Raw genomic sequence first — 16,994 nt, forward strand, 5'->3', positions numbered from 1 at the left:
CATTAATACCAATCAATCATTGCATGAATGCCACAGCTGTTTTAAGTATTGTTTCTGACCATGTACATCCCTTGATGGCCACAATTTACCCATCTTCTAATGGCTACTTCCAGCATAATAATGCACCATTTCCGAAAGCAAAACTCATCTCAGAGTGGTTTTACGAACATGCCATTGGGTTCAATGCTCTTCAATGGCCTTCCCAGTTAGCAGGTGTGAATTCATTAGAACACCTTTGGATGGGGTAAATCAGAAGATTCACAGCAAGAGTGTTCATCTGGCAAATCTGACGAAACTGTGTGACGCAATCAAGTCAACTTTGACCCCAATCTCACTGGAATGTTTCCAACATCTTATGGAATCCATGCCTTGAAGGACTGAGTCAGTTTTGAGAGCAAAAGAAGGCCCACCCAGTATTAGTATTTAGTGGTCCTAAGAATTTGCTTACAGTGAAGGTGGAAATATGTTGGTATCTAAAAGATTATTTTTTAAGTACACTAGGGGGTTCGCTTTGCTCGCCCACCCCCGGGTTTGTTTTACTGGATATACAATTTAAAGAGATTGTTATTTTCATGGGAATTGTTACATATGCAGTATTTTTACTTTTACTTTAAAACAATACTTGTCCTTTATTTCCAGCTCCAGGCGTGGTTAAATCTCTTTCTCACAGGACGTATAACGCTGCTCGTGTTGTGAAGGGGGGGCGGCCTAACACACACTAATGAGATGCCATCAGATCATGTTGTCTTGCTACTGCTGCTGGTGAGCTCTGTTTTCTGCTTGTCATGCTGCGCTTTGATCATTTCAAAGCCAGTACAGCAGCTGTCCTTTTGCAACTTCGCGTCTCTGCTGCTCATGTTGTGAAGAGCGGGGGGAGGGTTGGGGTTGAATGCACGCTAAAAAGGCATGCTAAGGAGAAGCAGTCGGATCATCTGCTGGCTTGCTGCTGCTGCTGCTCCTGGCGAACTGCGTGTTCTGCTTGTCGCTTGTCGTTATTTTAAGTGCTGGGAGAACATGATGTCTCTCTGCCAAAAGCATTTCAACAACTGCTAGGTTAAATGTCCGTGAACTTGTTTTAAATGTTGTCTCACTGCCTTGTCTCGTGGGGCATCAAATTGTCTTCCGAGAATCTCACGTCTTGTCTCCCTAGTCTCCCTCCCAAGATTTTTTTTTATAATAGAGAGACTAGGGGGCTTTGCCCCCTGCTCATTTTGCTTGCCCACCCCCCCCACCACGCCTGTGCTACGCACCAACTACTTCACGTCTCTGTCACTTGCGTTGTGAAGAGGTAGGCTGAACGCACCTCAAGGAGACATGATCGCTCCTCCAACACCCCTTCTTAAATGGTGATACAATGGGAAACACATAGTTTTTTTTTACCTCCTCTTTGCTCGATCAGCTGCTGCTAGCTGCTGCTGCTGCTGCCATGCCGCGTAATCTGTATTTAGCGCAACGCACTTCTGTCCTATCACCTATCTTCATATATTCAATCTCTTTTCGCTTTTACCTTTTCATCAATATCGCATTGAATTTTGATTCCATGTTTGGAATTACATCGTGACAACGCAACGTATAACTGTCCATGAGTGAAAATGGCTTCTTTCTCTCTACAAGAAATTTGTCTGACATAACCAAGCAGGACTTTTCCAAATCTCTTTGCATAAGCTCTTGTCATCTTGTGGGGCGTGAAAGTGTCTCTGAGACAATAACGTCTCGTCACCTTCCAAGATTTTGTTTATAATAGAAGATTTATAGGCTTGGTCTAAAGATTGATAAATAAAAGTATGCTTTATATACAGTACTCGCCCTCTGTCGCCATATAGAAAACAGGAGTTCCTATTATAGAAAATGCATAAATACTGCAGAAATGTATTGCACCCAATCACCTCAGTAGATGCTCATCCTAAACAGCTCTTACACTACTCAATCTCATCCACAGTCATTTCTGCTGCTGTTGCCTGAGCAAGAAGTACTAGCAATTTAAATATTCTTTTAGCAAAAATGAAAGATTCACATTATTAAAAATATCTATGTTAAGAAAAAGAGCAAAAAAATTTTTGTTTTAAAAAAGGCAGATTCATGGAGTCACCATTACAGATGTGTCCTCACATAATATCTGAAGGGATCAAAGATTTAAGAAAATATAAAGTACAAAAATGTCGGTACAATCAAGAGCCAATGAAAGTAATCCCTAACAGCAGGCACTGCCATCGAATTTCCAATTAGCAGGACAAGCTTTCATTTTTATCATGATAATGACTGCAAACACACTGCAACAACACCTCAAAGCGATTCTGTAGCAAAGAAATTGGGACACAAAGACACTAGCAGTGATTTGAAAATATCAAACCTAATGAAGCTAATCTTGGACTCTCAATACTAAAAACATCAACCACATAATGGGGATCTGGGCTGCATAAACCAAAATGGACGCTGCAGGGGGTCATGAAACCATGCGATTTAGACACATGGTTTAGGATATATTAAGATTTGCTTACTGATAATCAGAAGTGATTTGACAGACTATTTGAATACTGCTTTATTGAGCTACAGTTTGTGCAATAGAGGTAGTGATAGATGTGTTAACTGAAGCACAGACAGATTCCATGATTAGACACTTCTAATCCAATATGGAGTTGTTATGCAAAAGAAAAAGGCAAGAAAAGAAAGACAACATCTCTATTCTTATCATGCTTTTGCAGAGCTCACACTCAGAGTACAATTCCACAACTTTGTCCTGAGCTGTTTCTGCAGCATTAGAACAGGATGCTGCCTAATTGACATTCACATCAGTTAGACGGGAGACTGAGGCTTGCTAGCAGTTATGTCAATGCTGAAGGCAGAAGCATAATGAAGATGAATCAGCACAAGTCTGGGACAAAGGGAGTTGTGGCTACTTTTTTCTTCATCTGTTGTGGCTTAACTTTATCTTTTTAAAATATAAGCCTGATTTTTAAAATCTTTATAGCATCTAGAAGTTTTCGAAATTGTTACACTTTGCCACAGAATGATTGCCAAAGTCTTTCTATAAATGATAAAATTTACATCAGCATCAAATGCAAACAAAAAAAATCTGTATAGAGTGCATCATGCCTGTTAACTTTATAATTTCTGGTCTGGCTGTCAATCAGTTGTTCCCAACCTTTTCTATGCCCCACACCCCTAGAAAATATTTGATTTAAATCCACACCCCTACAAAAGTAATATTACATTTGAAGATGATTTCAATTTTTCAACCACATACAGTACTGTGGGTAAACAAATTGAAGGCAAACAAATAAGCTTTAAACTCAAGTGCATAATGTTAAATATAGATTTAGCGATTTACCTTTATAAATCTCAATAATCTTGTAAATGTTTCCCCTGTGAAACTTATTTACTGGATTGATGATCTGGGGGTCATCAAGCACCATGAGGAAATGACACATGATGAACGATCAAGGGGTTTGGGGGATTGGAGACCCCCATGAAGCAACTGGTGCTGGCACGCTCCTAAGCAACGGAACATAAGCTTTGTCCCCTGATAAAACTTGCACTGCACTTCAAACACAGATGCACTGCAAATTGTTGCACTACTGCCAGGACCACCATCAGGAGAAATGGGCTGAGTGTAAGCAACAGGTATTACATCTAATTCTGTCCCCTTTGGTCTCCAAATGGCAAAATTGTCACTCAAAACTTGAAATCGGTGATGTTTCATGATCAGGGCATGCACAGAAATCAGTATTAGACCTCAACCTTCAAAGTTATTTGCCTTTACAAACGTGACGCCCGAGCAAGAAACCTGCGAGGACACGCATTTCTGGGGCACATTCATAGGTAACAAATGGCCATTTTCATATCATAGAACAGGAGAACTAACTAATAAATGATCTTTAAATGATCAGACTACAAGGCAATGATTGTACCAGAATAAAGATGGACATGCCCTCATAAAGATGCCCTCACTCAATTTTGGCAAATCGTGATGCAACCTTCTTTTGTGTTGCTCCCTTTGAAATGCCACTGGGCACCCCAGGTTAGGAAACCACTGCTATAGATGATTATTGTATTTTACTATAAACAAATAAATAAATAAAGTCAAGACGCGTCAAAGAATAGCACAAGTGAATTAAAAAAAATTCCTATAAATCCGAAGTGGCCTTCCATTCAAGCAGGGCCATCTTAACGTATGGGCACTGGCTGGGGTCCTCAGAAGCCTAGGGACCCATGATGCTTCAGATGCCTATATATGTTTCTGTTTTGCTATCAAAACAGGGGTCCCAGTGCAATATTTTGCCCGGGGGTCTATGATGCTGGTAAGATGGCCCTAAATTCAAGTACATTATGTATAAGCATAAGACGGATACAGTGTGTCTGAACTGCATATCTGCTGGGTCTGTTCAGTAGATCACATAGCACATCTTATAAAACATTTAAAACAGTTGATCAAAGGGCATCAAAGACATCAAACAAAAATTTGGACTCACAATTATGGAAACAATCTGTCTCCTATCAATTCATTCTCCTCCATAACTGTCTACTTATGTGAGTGAATATGTAATCTTTCTTAAGGGTTATTTAGATTTATCACCTTAGCAAGCCAGAATTTGTAATTTTGGGGGACAAGGCCTTGAACGAGATTTGTAGCACATATGGGGCTAAAACAAGTTAGAAAATGTGCACATTCAGGTGGATTTGATGACTCATTTAACTGATTTGTAAAGTCAATTTTTTTTTGTTACTTCATCAAAGAGTCAGACATCTTTTTCTTTATTAAATATTTTTGTAACAGTGAGTCTTGTATAAAAATAAAAGTGATTTATAGAAAACAATTTCATGTGTTAAGTTGACTACATTAATGCTTTGAGGGCTGAATATTTTTTTCAAAAAACTGAAGTTTTCTGAAAAGCACCCAAACCAATGGTTTCACACATAAATCAACATAAAATGTGCTGTGGCTGCTGTTGACGCATATTCAGCATCTCTGGCAGCAGTGGCTGCGCGGGGGTGTCTCGATAGTCAGCAGGAAAGCACTGTGAACTGGCTGCCTGCCTGTCTTCGCACAGCAAGTGCCGGTCGCAGTGTAACGCAATATGGTTTGTACCTCTTGTCATCATAAGTGGTGGTCCTCGCAGGTGAACACTGCTGTAGGCGCATCAGCTACATTAAAAGTGTTCAGCACCACGATCAACTTTCATTTTCAATATCCATCTCCAGATCACTTGCATCAAACTCTGAGTCCGACAACTATAAGTCTTATTCAACGAAATTACGTAAAACGTCCACAGAGTATTTTGCTTTGTACATTGTTCTCTCATCCGATGTTGATGCCATTTTAGAGGTTGTTTGCTCTTCGCTACTCATGCATGTGTAGGGAATCAAGGTTAAATCAACAAAGCTATGTAACTTTCCTACTAGCAAAGAGAGTTGAACTAAAATGTAAGGGCGAGTTTTATCACAGGTTACAGCTGAACACTGTCCTCTACCCCTGAATTGTGCCAAAAGTTGACATCAGCCCTGAAAGAGTTGGGACATACTGTATATGCTTTTTAACAGCACTTTACAATGTCATGTAGTTAGAAATGTAGCCCAAATAGGCTTGTGGTGGCTCAGAAACTTTCACAGACAGCTTATTCCGACTCAAGTGAAGTAAAATGGCCAAGATTGATGCTGTGGAGGATCTGAGACTTCCTAAAACATTTTGTAAAGAAGCACCCAAAGGAGAGTTAAAATCTGCTGAAGTCTCAGGGTAAAATTATTGCCTAACACCAGGATGTACAGCATGTCTGGAATTTTGTTGATAATTACAGTGTCAGAGAAATACTGGGTAAAAACAGTAATGGAGCTGTGAAGTTTTTTCAGTGTAACGTAAATGCAGAGTACATACTGTATTTGTTCACGTTATGCTTACAGAACTCCTTTTCTCTTACACGTATTTCTAGATAAATGACTGTTTTTGTTTTGACTGTTAGATTTACATTTACTTGTTTGGCTGACAGTTACAGTTAACTTATCTCAAGGGGCAGATGTATGTGTGTGTACAAGTTGATTGTGCATAACTCACTTCTCACTGGCATTTGACTTGACTTCTATTGGGAATCTCTTTTGTCGTCAGGAGTGGCTGTCAAATGAGCAAAAGAGGAAAATATTTTTAAAAATTCAAGTTGAAGAGACCCTTGTCAAGGTAACTATAAAAAAGTAAACTAATCCATAATTAGAAGTCATACATTTTTTATTTTAAAATACTGTAGATTAGTTTGCAGATTCACCAATGCCTTTCAATGGGAGATTTTGAAATTTTAAAAATGTGTACAGCGTGCTCTATTTGAGATATCTGAATGATCATATCAGTATGTTCTGGCTTATATCATATACAGTATCTCACAAAAGTGAGTACACCCCTCACATTTTTGTAAATATTTTATTATATCTTTTCATGGGACAAAACTAAAGATATGACACATTGATACAATGTAAAGTAGTCAGTGTACAGCTTGTATAACAGTGTAGATTTGCTGTCCCCTCAAAATAACTCAACACACAGTCATTAATTTCTAAACTACTGGCAACAAAAGTGAGTACACCCCTAAGTGAAAAATGTCCAAATTGTGCCTATTTAGCTATTTTCCCTCCCCTGTATCATGTGACTCGTTAGTGTTACAAGGTCTCAGGTGTGAATGGGGAGCAGGTGTGTTAAATTTGGTGTTATCGCTCTCAACCTCTCTCATACTGGTCACTGGAAGTTCAACATAGCACCTCATGGCAAAGACCTCTCTGAGGATCTGAAAAAAAGAATTGTTGCTCTACATAAAGATGGCCTAGGCTATAAGAAGATTGCCCTGAAACCCTGAAACTGAGCTGCAGCATGGTGGCCAAGACCATACAGCGGTTTAACAGGACAGGCTCCACTCTGAACAGGCCTCACCATGGTCGACCAAAAAAGTTGAGTGCACGTGCTCAGCATCATATCCAGAGGTTGTCTTTTGACGCCACACACTTCATCAAATTGGTCTGCATGGCTGTCGTCCCAGAAGGAAGCCTCCTCTAAAGATGATGCACAAGGACATGGATTACTGGAACCATGTGCTGTAGTCTGATGAGAACAAGATAAACTTATTTTCTTCAGATGGTGTCAAGCGTGTGTGGCGGCAACCAGGTGAGGAGTACAAAGACAAGTGTGTCTTGCCTACAGTCAAGCATGGTGGTGGGAGTGTCGTGGTTTGGGGCTACATGAGTGCTGCTGGCACTGGGGAGCTACAGTTCATTGAGGGAACCATGAATGCCAACATGTGCTGTGACATACTGAAGCAGAAGAGTGTGATCCCCTCTCTTCAGAATCTGGGCCGCAGGGCAGTATTCCAACATGATAACGACCCCAAACACACCTCCAAGACAACCACTGCCTTGCTAAAGAAACTGAGGGTAAAGGCCAACCATGTCTCCAGAGCTAAACCCTATTGAGCATCTGTGGGGCATCCTGAAATGGAAGGTGGAGGAGGACAAGGTCTCTAACATCCACCAGCTCTGTGATGTCGTCATGGAGGAGTGGAAGAGGATTCCAGTGGCAACCTGTGAAGCTCTAGTGAACTCTATGCCCAAGAGAGTTAAGGCAGTGCGGGCAAATAATGGTGGCCACACAAAGTATTGACACTTTGGGCACAATTTGGACATTTTTCACTTAGGGGTCTACTCACCTTTGTAGTCACCTCACTTCAAGTGGAAAAATAAAATAAATGTAAACAACTCTATTTCAGATGTAAGTAGCCTTAGATAAAGGCATCTGCCAAGTAAGTTAATAATAATAAAGTTAACACAATTGCAGGACGCAACAATAACCAATAAATGTTTATGCACATTCTAATGCAGTATGACTCTTTTTTACCTAACATAAACAGGATGATAAAACATGTAGTTTAAACATTAGTAGGCAATCTTACTCCTCTTACTAAAAATCCTAAACATGACTTTCTATACATGTAATGTTTGACGGTGCAAAAGCATCTCATAATAACAATAAGCCCACTAATTAACAGTAAAGACGGCAAGATGGAATAGTGCCTAGGGCTACGGCCTCACAACAATTGAAGAGACCTGGGCTCGATTTAGTGCAATAATTGTGTTTAAGTTTACATTTAGACCACTGATAACACAGGTTCCTCACACACATCTAAAACGTTAACGGCACTGCTATGGGATGGGATGAGGGTGTAAGAGAATGTGCCATTCAGAGCAGCATCAGAGCAAATCTGTAACTGTAAAATCACATTAAAAATAAATAACAATAGTTAAGCAGTGCAGGAATATAAATGATATGGGAAATGAAGGTGTTTAAATTTCCAATAGTAACCTAATTGATTAAACTACTTCGGCACTGCATGAAATGATAGCTACCATTAGTTTTTCTGGATTGATCAAATGAGATATAATAAATCAAGAAAAAGCTTTTGTATTTATGATTAATACTTTGAAAAAAAGCAGATAACTTTATAAATGCAGTGTTCCTGATACATTAATTGTCAGATTTATTAATGATTTTACTCTTGCTTCCTTATTGTTCAACTCTGCTGAAATTTAGAAGCAAACATTCTGCCAATGCTTTATAATCTATATTGTTATATAAAACAACAAATGTCATTTCTATTCTGGCAACTTGGATCTATTTTCCAAGTGCCATATGTTAGATACTTTATTACATAGAGAAGAAAAAAATTCACAAAAAGTAACAATGAAATACCTTGATTAAAATTTATGCAGGTTTATAAATTATGGCTTTTTCATAAAACAAGAGGAATAAAATTTTAAAGCCAACACTTTTGAAGCAGTAATGCAAAGCAGCCTGTTCTTCTGGATAAACCCTACCAGTTCTTTGGTCTGTGAATGAATTGATGTAAATATGTCAGAATGAATGTTCGCTGGACTTTTCATTATTTTCTTGCGAGCACAGCACTCGAATTTCATATTTTTCTCTAGGAACCAATGTCATTTTTCTGTTTTCTCCCTCCACGTATACAGTAATGGCAAATAAAAGGAATGTTCAATAGACTGCAGTGACTAATTATACTGAGGTGCACTCTCACCACGAGCCGTCTCAGATTGCAGATCTGCACTGCAGTAACTGCTAGTGGCCAGCTGCCAACCCACAACATCTGTATTACAACGACCTAGACTAAGCTGATATGAGACTAATACTCCTTCTGAACACTGTAAGTGGGGTGCTTCCTGATAAAGTCATCTGAGATCTCTCTCTTTCTCAAGCCTCACTGTACTCCACAGTGGCACTGCTGCACACTCCACCCCGCCAAGTATATTGCTGTGGACTCACAACATGAGACATTTAAGTTCACAGATTTACGAACCTATAATATCTGCATTACAACAGCCTTCAGAAGCAGACTCTTATCAGCCAGAGCTAACAGTAGACGCCCAGCAGATTCAGCTTCTGTACACAGCAAACAGAACACTTCCTGGTAACATCAGCTGATCTCTCTCTGTCTCAGCCTCCACCATACTGCACAGAGCCACTGCCCTTGGAAATTTAAGACTTCATTGTTCTAGTCCACATCTGTCTCTCGATTCACTGTTGTATCTATTTTAGCAGTCAAGTCTTCCTATAGTTTTCCCATTATATTATTAACAGCAGCTACTCCAGCCAGTGAATTAACTATATTTAAAATTCAACTTAAAAAAATGCAGTTTACTGGATTTACTGGCTTCACACATGCATGTTGGAGGATCTCCTTACAGGTGTTGTCAAGGTATGTAATAACACTCCAGGGTGAGAGGAGGTGTTATCACTAACATTGTCATCTCCTTCTCTCTCCACAGCGTTGAGAAACTGCACAGTGAGGACAGATGACCCTCTTCCGGTTCATTCTCCATGAAAGCTCGGGCTTCTAGGAGGGAAGTGTAATTTTTGGGAAAAGCTACTCAGCGAATGGAACTCTTGAGAAACTGAACAGATACCATTGGCTAAGCAGCCGATTGATTTAATTTGTTTTCAGTCCAAATATTTAGAAGGCAAGTACACCAAAAAGTGTTTATTTTTGTTGGACTTTGAAACATTAAAAGGGACAACATGGTTGGCGCTCAAAATTTTTCATCTGTAGAGCTGTCATTCCTGCACCCTGCCACACTGGGTTATGTATTTATTTGTGGCTGATTTAAATTATCACCATGCTAAACAGAAGATTCTTGCTGAGTTTTCTGACATTTTATATAATCCTCTTGTGACAACGTGCTGGCTGACAATGATTTCAGGAATAAATGCAATACATATAACATTATCTATTTATCAATTAATCTATCATAGCATTTTCACGGTGAATATTATCACATCTTCAGTGAAAACATAATATTTAATTAACATCACCCTGATTTAAATAAATGACACAACATTTTGATATTTATGCCATTTAATTTTTAAGAAAATCAAGCAATACCCAATAGCCTTTGTGAAAAAGTAACTGTTGCTTTGGAACAATAGATAACTCCACCTTTAGCAACTACCAAGAGCAAGTTAGCTATATATAGTACATGAACAGATGCCCACTGCAATGTGAAGGTGTTTCGGTCTGATCCTCCTTGCATAATTGCTTTAATTGTTTCACTATTACAGATTGTTCAATATGAACCGCTTGTGTCAGGTCCTGATGTACATCTCAGCATGGTCTGGAGTTACAATAGACCATTCCAAACTTTTCTTTTTACCAATTTACACCTACTTGTGTAATTCAAATGACTATTTTCCCTGGTGACACAATGTTGCTCTTCAGATTCAGCTCAAGGAAAAATTCAGTTCATATATAAAACAGGTATGCTTGTTCAACTACTTGTTAATGCAAATATCTAATCAGCCAATCACATGGCAAAAACTCAATGCATTTTGGCTTGTAGACATTGTCAGATCAACCTGTTGAAGTTTAAACTGATTATTAGAATGGGAAAGAAAGGTGATTTAAGTGACTTTGAATGTGGCATGGTTGTTGGTGCCAGGGAGGCTGGGTTTACAGAGAAAGGTCCAAAAGAAGGAAAATATCCAGTGAGCTGCAGTTGGCTGGGCAAAAATGCCTCAGAGGAGAATGGCCAGACTTGTGTGAGCTGATAGAAAGGCAACAGTAACTCAAATAAGCACTCGTTACAACCGTGATATGCAGAAAAGCATCTCTGAACACAAAACACATCTTGAAGCAGATTGGCTACAGGAGCAGAGGTCTACTCTAGGGTGCCAATCCTGTCAGCTAAGAACAGGCAATTCAAAAGCTCACCAAAATTTGACTACAGAAGACTGGAAAAACGTTGCCTGGTCTGGTAAGTCTGAATTTCTGCTACGACATTCGGATGGTAGGGGCAGAATTTGGCATCAACAACATGAAAGCATGGATCCATACTGCCTTGTATTAATGGTTCAGGCTGGTGGTGGTGGTTTAATGGTGTGGGGGATATTTTCTTGCGCATTTTGGGCCCCTTAGTACCAATTGAGGATTGTTTAAATGTCACCGTCTATCCTAAGTATTGTTGCTAACCTGGTCCATCCCTTTATGACTGCACTGTACCCATCGTCTGATGGCTACTTCCAGCAGGATAATATGACATGTCACAAAGCTCAAATCATATCAAACTGGTTTCTTGAACATGACAATGAGTTCACTGGAGTCAAATGGCCTCCAAAGTCACCAGATCTCAATAGAGCACCTTTGGGATGTGATGGAACAGGAGATTTGCATCATGGATGTCCAACCTGACAAATGTACAGCGACCGCGTGATGCAATCATGCCAATATGGACCTAAATCCCTGAGGAATGTTTCCAGCACATTGTTTAATCTATGCCACAAACAATTACGGCTGTTCTAAAGATAAAAGTGGGTCTAAAACAGTATTGGCAAGGTATAACTAATATATTGACCTGTGAGTGTATATATACACTGTCACATATGTTACGATCAGTAGACAACCTCAGGGCTCATTTGATAGTAATTACCTATCAAAACCAGGGGTTGGCGCTGTCATCTAATGTCTCACTTCTACCTCCCTCTGCAGAAAGAATGATTGATGGACTGGCCTCTGGTGAATCACTTCTGATATTCAGTCTACCAAACCTGCCACTTTCTACAAGTGTTCTACTTAAACCGTCATCTTGGGACAGCATGATGACAAGCGTTTGAAGAGGAACTGTTTTGTCCTTTTTTCAATTTATTTTCCAACATTAAATAGAGGGATCACTTCGGCATCCCAGATGAAAAAGTATTATTATATTTTCTTGTAAAATTGTATTTTGCAATGACCATTAATAAAAGCCTATTCACTAGGAAACGCAGGAATTGACCTAATGCAGGAATGTCTTCCTCACTGACAATTGTGTATTGGATGTTCAAGATTAAGCAGCTCCAATGACTTTATTATTATTATTACTTGACTGATGCCATCATTCAAGCCAACTTACAACATTTGAGATACAACTGTTTACATTTCTTTTTCTTTTTTCTTTTCCAAATGGAGCTTGGCCAGGAGAAGTGACTTGTTTGTGGTCACACGGTGTCAGTACCAGGATCTGAAACCACAGCCTCCGGGTTTGAAATCCAAAGTCTGGGCCACTACACCACACTACCTGTCAATAATACTAGCCCTTGATTAAAAAAACTATAAATATTTTATACAGAAAAGCACTTAGTTATATAGTACTTCTGATACATTCACAGTATATACACATGCACCGTAACTGATGCCCAATGTCTTATGAACTTCACAGGTGAATCCCGGTAACGCAGTTAGTTTTAATAAAAGTCTTTGATTATGTCAACCTTATGTTTGCTAGGGGGACATTAAAATACACACATGCAGCTTACGCACATTGTGTTACAAGTCAGACCAACTACCAAGATAATACTGTTAATTACCATACAAACACGATTACTGATAACAAAAGAAGATGACAGAGTTGAAAATACTAACAAGAGAAAGTGCAAAAACAAAACCAATACATTTTAAATGTTTGTTTTTATCCTAGGAGCATTTAAATAAAATAATTGAACTCTAGTTGTACATAAAGTAAATTTACATAAATATGCAAAATTTTGCAGATAGAAACAAAAATCCTAGTTATTTCAAATATTTCTAGATACAGTATGCATTATTGAAAAAGACAGAGAAGAATGAAAATACAGAAAAGTGTCCATTTCCTAAACATAATTTAAATATAGTATGAAGCAACATCACATAGAAACTAAGCACAAAGTCTTAGTGAGGATATTTATGTTAGAACCAAAATCTGCCATAATAAAGGTGTAACAGTGTCAGTGACAATGCAGACTGTAATTTAAATAATCATAACTCATAATAATATTAGAAAAGCAAAGATACACTTGCATGTTGTGGATATGAGCAGATTTAACTAACAAGAAATAAAATATGGCATTGGAATAAAGCATGAAAACTACCAGTGCTTGATAGAGCTGATACTTTGAATAATTTCAAGAAATTATTCTGAACACAGAACTATTAGAAGGCCGTGATTGTAGGCGCCACAGTATTTTGGAAATGCAAAATGGCAAACAAATAATAATATATTAAACGTGTTTTCAAAGCGACAACTTTTCAGCACATATAGAAGTTTTAAAGGAGCAATCTGATTTACAGGAATAGCTGAAGAGCAGTGGAGTACATTCAAAAGAATAATTAATAAAATGCAGCTAACAGCATAACTAATTGGTCTCTTCAGTGGGTAACCAGTACTGGGACAGCTGCTCTTCTTAATTCAATTTATGATATAAATTAATTGGACAAAAAATAAAATTTTTAGATAACACTAAATTATGAGGTTAAGCAGATACCACAGAGTATGAAAAATCTCTACACATTATTTGGGCTAATATGTGGCAAATGAAATAATGTTTTACATATAGTTTGTAAAAATGTGCTAGCAGTTTTAAGTTGGGAAGAATTTATTTGCGATTATTCCCAACTCTTGTATTCAAATTGGATTAGATTAGATAGATTAGATTAGATAAAATTTTATTAGTCTCATGGGGAAATTCAAAACGATCTAATTATACTGTATATATTAATTAAAATTAGTTACTCAAAAATACACAGAGGACACGATGGATGCTAAAAGATATAAAAATTAAAGTTTAAACGAATTAAAATAGTTCTCTATACTGTAGTAAGTGAAATTAATTAGCTAGCTGGATAGTTGAAGTAGTACCATGGAGACTATTGAATCATATTTCAACATTTTTCAGATAAGATAGGGCCAAGTCAAGCAACATGGCCCCTTTTATTGGCTAACTAAAAAAGATTACAATATGCAAGCTTTCAAGGCAACTCAGGCCCCTTCTTCAGGTAAGATGTAATTTTACTTGACTTGTCACTACATTCATAATGGCTAACACGGTACAACACCCTAGGATAAGACAGGTAAATTGTCAAAATTGAAAAAGAAATTGCTGAAATAAGTTGCACTGATTTCCCAGTTCTTATTTTCAGTCAAAACCAGTGCAGTAGGCAATGTTATTAAGCAGTGTAGCTGATATTCATATACAGTATGTTGGTCATGTTTCGATCTCAATTATTTCTTTTCCCTACTTTGGAAAGATACTGTGAAGAAGGATTGAGAAACCATCTTAGACTGGATGATCTGTTCTTGTTAAAATGTTCACTTAATCTAGAAATTTGATTTACAAATATTTAGATTTCACTACAATCGCCCCCATTTCAAGTTACAGTGGGGAAAGACATTTCTTATTTAAAACAATTAAAAGACCTTCACAGTCTACAGTGGCTCAGGAAATATGATAATTATATTACGCTGTGCATTAAACATGACTTGAAAAACTCTTTGGACTTCTCTCATTTAACCAAATAATTCTGAATATCAAAGGATATGATTCTGTTTTATGCTATAAATGACTGTCAAACTTTATCATGCTCTTATGTTACATTAAAAATTAATTTACGTTATAAAGGCAGGAAAACACAACTGGTCTCGTAGATTACAAGAACAAAAGTCTGATTTTTTTTTCAGTCTAATTATTGTATATACATAGAGCTGAAAAGAAAAATCTATTTATTTATGGATTCATTTTGTGAGCTTACATTTTATAGTACAGGTGTCCAATGTCTACCCCAACAATATTGAAGCTAACCTTGAAGGTGGTGCCAGTCCATCGAAGGGCACACTACATCAAATACCCACACCAACTCATTCCAGTTTATAGATGCTAAATAACATATCTTTGGTATATAAAAAAGCACAATAATCTAGAGAAAACCTATGCCAGTACAAGAATAATGAGCAACTCCTCAGAAGACTATGCCAGTAATACTGCTTTTTGCTATTTCCAGGTTCATTTCAGAACTAAAGGAACTTCATTTTTTTAGAACCAGCCACAAAATCTGGATGTGGCCCTTTGCACAGCTATCAACTACACCGGAGGACTTGTCATTGATCTAATATACCAATTAATCACCTCCACTGTCATCCATATAGAAACAACTCGGTCCACCGTTGTGTGTGCCCATCATTCCAGGTAACTTAGTGAATGAGAATCATCAGTCTTCACAAGACATGCAGAGGTAAATGCTAGCCTTGAAATCACTCCCAGGTGAGTAATTTACTTTTGAAGAATTCTCATTGTTAGCATCATGGAAGCAGCCTGCAGACAGTTCTTCAAGTAGGAACAATTAACTGAGCAATCTGAACCAGCAAGAACCCATATTCCTTATAAGGAATGTCCAGAATAAGTGGCATTTTTCAAAGTAACATGTTTTCAAGGTTTTTCAAGGTAACAGAGTGAGGGTATTGTGGGGGCATTGTCATAACACCTACAGTATAAAGTCTGTTCAACAGTGGGATACAGCATGCTATGATCGAAAGAGCTACTTCTTACCACACTGCAAATACAAGAAGTGTTCCAATCTACTTGTTTTCCATCTCAAATTATACAGTATATTTTATATAAATGTAATGTATTATTATTATTATTATATATTGTACTCTAAAGGTTAATGAAAAGTTAAGTATGAAGTATATAATTTATAAACTTTCGATTGTGGGGCAAGAGGGCTCAATAATAACAACAAACATTATCAAAATTATAACGTGCAGTGAATACCCTTGACTTGAACATTCCTAGTTTTCATCCTCTTTCTCTGTACATTTAGCATTCGTTTGCTCAGGTTGATGCACTTGCTGCTTCCTGAGCATCTTTTCTTTTCTCCACCCTAGCAGCCCGCTTCTCCTCTTCTTCTGTCTGCAACTTTTTGCATTAAAACTGATTAATTTACTTCTTTTAGATATTTTAACTTATCTTGTTTGCTCTCATTTAGACATGTGAAGTGCCAGCACAAACCCTTGCACTACTTCTTCACTACTTCTTCACCACAAAGTTCATTACCAAAATAAAATTGTGGTCCATAAGCTCCTGGAGGATGTGACTCAAAATATCTATTTATGACCAGCACTTTGTATCTTTTCAAGCAAAATACAACTTATCAGCAAACAAATGTTGCTATCTAAATTTGCTAATATCTTAGCATTTAATGGTGGACCAGTAGATTCAAAGACAATTTCAACCTATGAGCCATTTAACTGTTAACTTATATAGAATCATTTCTTTGGCCTGTGATTAAATAAGCACCTACACTACCATCAGTCTGAACTGCTGACACAATTTAAAATCATTCTACACCTCAATTACTTGTATTGCCTGATATTACTTGATCTGTCTGATACTAGTGGCATGTGAAGTATGTAATGATTTGTTCACTTTGAGAATTTTCCATCCATCCGGGGGTCTGCTGGAGCCAATCCCAGCCAACACAGGGTGTAAGGCAGGAAACAAACCCTGGGCAGGGCACCAGCCCACCACAGGGCACACACACTAGGGACAATTTAGGATCGCCAGTGCACCTAATCTGCATGTCTTTGGACTGAGGAAACCCACGCAGACATGGGGAGAACATGCAAACTCCATGCAAGGAGGACCCGGGAAGCGAACCCAGGTCTCCTAACTG

At 38.0% G+C, this 16,994-nt stretch overlaps 1 protein-coding gene across 3 annotated transcripts in view; it reads right to left on the reverse strand.

Annotated features, from left to right (window-relative positions):
* The window catches only part of LOC120527236 (methyl-CpG-binding domain protein 2-like), a 193,330-nt gene that overhangs the window by 9,312 nt on the left and 167,024 nt on the right, over positions 1 to 16,994 (reverse strand). Inside the window, exon 7 of one of the 3 annotated variants that reach the window (XR_005633294.1) lies at positions 6,047 to 6,103. The exons of the other annotated variants lie outside the window; for them this stretch is intronic. The gene's annotated coding sequence lies outside the window, so the exon portion shown is untranslated. The remainder of the gene's footprint in view (positions 1 to 6,046; positions 6,104 to 16,994) is intronic. 3 annotated transcript variants of the gene reach the window in all.

Source organism: Polypterus senegalus, chromosome 4 (genome assembly GCF_016835505.1).
Source record: "Polypterus senegalus isolate Bchr_013 chromosome 4, ASM1683550v1, whole genome shotgun sequence".
Classification (NCBI taxonomy): Eukaryota; Metazoa; Chordata; class Cladistia; order Polypteriformes; family Polypteridae; genus Polypterus; species Polypterus senegalus.